Consider the following 6,000-nt stretch of genomic DNA (forward strand, 5'->3'; position numbering starts at 1 on the left):
ACGTATGTGTAATTGTTCAGACAATGTAGAATACACGGCAAGAAAAACTAATTTCCTGTTTATTATCTAATGATAATTGAAACACAATAATTCATTATAATATACTCTGCTACTGCTATATATGAAGTGGCATGTCTCAAGGAAAGAGATTATGGAAATAACATGAAAAATATTTATAGTCTGTTAAAATCAGAGAAAAGTTGAATTTGTTAAAATAAAATCAGAGAAAAGAATGCTAGCTATAAAATGTAAATGTTTGAGAAATCAAAGTATGTAAACTATTTTTAAATAATATGGATCCCCAGAAGACTATCATTTATCATTTTAAAATAAACTTATGGGTAATCAAATAAGGAATCTGAAAAATATTTTTTTTAATGAATTTTGACATTTCATATAATTACTCAGTGTTTACTTGCCAGTGCCCTGTTACAAAATGATTTTAAATATGATTTATATAAATCAAAAAGAATTATGCAGATGTAGATTTGAGAAGATAATGCTGGCCTGTTGTTTATATTGAATATTTCTATACAGGAAGAAATCATGTGATGTCAAAAATAGATACTAAATTCAATCTTTAGAAAACTCTTTAACTACTTAGGTAGATTTATAGCTTATCAAAATTCAGAGGTAAAATATTACACCTTATCACTGAGGGAAGTCTATCTTTGCCTGAATTTTCCAGTTAATGAAAGAAGTGTTTAAATACTCTAGTTAGATTATTAACTTCTACAAAACTGAAACAGATGTGTGTCTTAGTATGCCATTAAGTTTATGATTTACATAGAAACCTTACATAGAGCTGAGCAGAGGCCAATGATTCTAATTTGCTCTAGATTTACAATAACCTGATCTGGTTTTTGTAAGTATTGAAACACTTTTTAAACAAAATTAGAAAGCAGTTGTGCTTTGTGTGATTAAAGATGCAATTCCCTCTGGAGTAATGAGAAAAGTTAGAACATGTTTCTTTCTTTATGGATGTTTCTATTATAAACACGAGTGCTATACATTATATATTTTTGTTACTATGATTTCCTTGTTTTTAATTATAAAATAAACCAATTGAATTTCACTGGAGTCTCAATTGAAACTATGCCAAAATTTAGCTGAAGAATGTGTACTGAGCTTCATAAAAATCCTTAAAATTTTTCCCGGAGTATTAAGGTCTTGTTATACAAATACTAGTTCACCATAATTTTCTAGAGCAAAATATCTTTCTGATTAAGACCTCCACAGCAAAAAAGACTTGAGTGCTAAATACATTTCAAGCCCTGGAAAAAGGCATATATAAAATTGTTCAAGACTAATGATCACTGGATTCATATAAGTTACAAATAGAAAAAAAGTTCGTTTATTTTATCTTATTACACAAATAATAATATTTATGGCAGTATTATTTAAACCTTCTCTACTTTGCTTGGTGAATTGTAATCCATCAGCTCCTAATAAACCAAATCTATAAAAATACATTATTTTAAACACTGTGAATACTGTTTTCTTAAAAAATCAGTCAGAAATGTTGATATAAATATCGTTGTAAGCATTTGTGTGTATGTTTATAGAAAATAAGTACATGCAAAGGTATTAATTCATTAAAAGTTTCTCTCTCATAAAACCTTTATTAGCCCTTGAAGTCTTTGCCACTTCATTTTAAATGATTTATCTTTTGAATAACAAGGTTCCATTAATCTGTTTGACAAAAGAATTTTTAAATCATTTAAATAATTTATTTGAATGAATTATTTAATTTCTGTAAAATTTGTGCACATGTATATGTATATACCTGTGTATATATATTTGTCTTCTGGCACAATATCACAAGAAATACAAAACAGAATTCAGAATACATTGTCCTTGACACCAGCAGTGTGACTTGGTGTTGCTGCCCATGTGTGCTTTGATCACCCACTGTTTGCACAGGACCCCTGTTAAAAGGCCATTTGTGCTACATTTGACACAGCAGGGTGATTTAATGTCAGAGAAACATGCATGTGATTTTCTATATTCATTTTTAATCCTGCATTTTTACTGAGATTGTAGGCTGACATATTTTTCAAAATACAAGACTAATAAAGGCAATTATTCAACACTAGGAAAACCTGCTTTCCGCAATTCAGTGCTCGAGGTGCTACTGAAAAGTAGTAAACATACGCCATCCCCAGAGAAATAAATCATCTGGGGAAACAGGGCAAATACACATGGGAAATAAATAAGAATATACACAAAAATTTATAAGCAAGTACACAAAACTAGGATATAAAAATTTATATAATAAGTTTAAGATACATGGCATTCAGGAATTTTAACTATATACTCTCTCTTCACAGACTATTACTTAACAAAATTTTCTCTCAAATAGATCTTATTATTCTTTTCCCCTGAAGATGCATTTTTATTAATAAAAATAATGAAACCATTGGATTTTTCTCCAACTTTGGTGAGGTTATGGAATAAATTTATGGTAAGTTATCATCAATTTTATTTTTAAACATGCAGGAAAATAAGCTTTCACTTATGTATCTCCTACACACAACAAAACAAGTTTTACATCATATATATATATATATATATATATATATATATATATATATATATATATGGTAAAACCTTCTAAGTCAACTTTCTTTTGGAAACTCCATCCAGTTTTTTCTTTGTAGTACTGTTCCCCTCTCTACTATGTAAGGTTTTGGTGGGTTCATTTGGGTTTTATTTTAATTTTGTGATCCATCCTTTCAACAAATTTCTTTTAACTTTAATTTACCAGGGAGGTACTAACTTTATTTACATGAAAATCTCAATCTTTGCTTGTGACATGTAACAAAATTTGAGGTCTCTGTCTTCTCCACGTCTTCTCCCACTTATCCAACCATCCGTAAAACCAGCTATAACACTATACCATTGTATACCCGTTACCCACAATACTCAAATCTTAGTAAGGAGGTATGAGAATCACCCAGCACTCTCACGCAACTTTTAAAGCCCCTGATATACCAAAGTAGCATCATGAATTCTCAGGGAGACAGTAGTCTTTGAGAAGTTCGTTAGATGTCTAAAACTGCTTTCTGGAACTTCCTCTCTGGAAGCACCTTCCTCCCTACCCATGTTCTTGTATCTAGAAATGTAAATAGCCTCCCAAATACCTCCAAGTTGTATGATACAGGAAGTAACATTATACTGCTTAGAATGGTATGCACCAATCAGATGAAGTCGTTTGCTAATCATTTCTCCTACTCTCAGATTTTTGACGAACAGTGGCTTCTTTATTGTCTAGCAAAGGACCTGAGCTGTAGTTGGTTGTTGGAAAGCATTTATGGAAAAATGAGTTAGAATCCTATAATCATAAATACTGTTATAATATTTAGTTCAATAAGGCAGCTGCTTGTTATACAAATATTATAGCACTGCTTTGCTGATGTAGATATTATAAGTCAAACAACCTAGAAATCTTGTACAAATGTACTTATCACAAGTGTACATATAAACAACACACACATAAATTTACTTCTTAACAAATTTGTTTAGTCAATTTATTGAAATGTTTTTATAGGCCATATGTAAATATTTTAATATCTACACAAATTAGCGATTACAATGAATTTTAATGTCTTCCAAAAGTTAATAACAATGTTTGTGTGTATGTGTGCTTTTACGTGAAGAGAAAAACAAATAGAGACAAATTGTTCAAGGAGTTTCTAGCACTATTAATTATCTTAGTGTGTGTTTGTGCCTCTGTCTGTGGGTGTTGGGGAGGTAGGAAGTAGGCAGAAAATTAATTAATGCATTTGAGTTTTTCAACTCAGAGAAGTTGAAAAGTTGGTTTTCTGTTCCATTTTACCTAGAACAGTCCTTCTCCCTTCGACTTTTTCTGTCCCAACAACTTATATAAGATAAAGATGTGTCAAGGGAACCTCAGAAATTAGAATAAAGGGGCTTACATGAAGCTTTTCAAGGGTTATATTTTGCACCCCGGCACTTTGGTCTTATTTAAAGACAAAACATCTGACATCTTATACATTATGGTCAAAAGTATCAAACTTCCATTTTAGTTCACTTATGATTCACTAAGCAAAGACTGGAACCCTACATTCAAGAGCCAAAAAGCATTTTAATCAATTTTTTTCCTTCTAAATCACCAGCAAATGTTATTAATATTATCTTAAAGAGTAAATTATGGTGACCTAAACGGGAAGGAAATCCAAAAAAGGAGGAATATATGTATACGTATAGCTGATTCACTTTGCTGTACAGCAGAAGCTAACACAACATCGTAAAGCAATTACACTCCAATAAAAATTAATTTAAAAAAAGAGTAAATTAATTAATCAAAATTTCCAAGGAAGATGCTCTGACTTTCTGATGACACTTTAAATGTTGTTTCTTTTTGCTTACATTCCTGTTTTTTTTTTTTTAAAGAAAAAAAACTTACCAAAATATATTAGTAAGTACTTGGCTATCTCAGAAAATCACACTGAATATTATTTTATCTTTCTTTGATGACATGGAATTTTTCAGTGTTGAAGGACCATCAAAATGAACATTGATTATCATAGCACTTATTACACATCACTGTATTTATTGATTTACTCCTCCCCCCTAGATAGTAAACTCCTTAAAAATCTCACTAAACTTTATATGTGCAGCTGTTAGCACAGCATATAATAGAGATCACAAACCGCTGATCTATATAAAATCTAACCGATAAAGGTAATTTATTAGCCCCATAGATGTTGGGCCACACAGTGTTTTGTTTTGTTTTGTTTTGTTTTTAATCTACTTTTTGTCAACTTTTAAAAATTAAAAGGCTTCAATTAAAACTTGGATTTCCAGCTTCTGGTGGGAAAAAAAAAAGAAACATCCAGCAACTTTGACATATATTACCTCATAGCAACACTCGGCAGGAGAGGCGTTCCCTTCCAAACCAAAGGTCCACTCTTGGACTCACCACATTCTCCAACATTCCTTAATACCTCCTCATAACAAGGCAGTGTCTTGTGCCTCGAGTGACCCAATTTGTGATAATGTTTTGTGTTCTACTTTAACAGTGGCATTAAAAGAAAGTGAAATGTATCTTCACCTCTATATCTGTAAAGTGGGAAAGGAAAGATAGATCAAGAGGACTATATATTTCTCCCAGCTGCCGTTCACTCACTCACTTTTTCTTTCTGGCTCCTGTAAATATTTTAATTTTTGAGCTCCAATGGCCAATAGTTTATATGTGAACAAATGTGTGAATTATACTGTTAATACACATTATAGGCTATGAAGAAATGTATTAAGTAGTAGTAATAGTGCTTCTCTGTGAGGCTGTACATATATACTAACTCCTCTGTGCACTTACTACATAACTCAATAATAAAGTTATAGTGCCCCCCTTATTCTTACTGATTGGCTTAATCCTCTCTACTTATATTCACATTTAATAGCTTTCTCTTTTTCTCCCCACTTGAAACCACTTTACACCACTCTTCCACTGTTTACTCTTGTACTTTCTTTTCTTTCTGAGACCAGTTCAGTTTCCCTACAGGGGAAGGTACCTTGGCATAAACAAATGATGATTTTGATTCTTCTGTAATACCTAATATCCCATAAATATAGCTCAAGGGAGGAAAAATGAAAGGAACCAGTCTTTTTCAACCAAATAAATGGAAACAAACACCCTTTAAAGGACTAATACATACAGTTTAGAAGACTTACTAGTTAAACAAATAATTAAGACGTTAATTTAGCAGAAACTGTTAAGTGGAAAATGTTTTAAAGCAAACAAGCTAAGCTTTTACTAAAAATTACTAGAAGTAATTGATTGTCTCAGATATGTTCAAAAAATATTCTTTCTTAAGATTATACTTTTCAAAGGAGACTATAATTGAGATTATCTACTGAGCCTGAGTTAGGAAAATTTTTTTTTTTTTACTATTGCTAATGTATGTTATGTTTCTTATTTTTAGTATTATTTGTATTATTATTATTCCTAATTTATTTTTTATTTTGATTTACAAA

Source organism: Leucopleurus acutus (genome assembly GCF_964270905.1).
Source record: "Leucopleurus acutus genome assembly, chromosome: 2".
Taxonomy (NCBI): domain Eukaryota; kingdom Metazoa; phylum Chordata; class Mammalia; order Artiodactyla; family Delphinidae; genus Leucopleurus; species Leucopleurus acutus.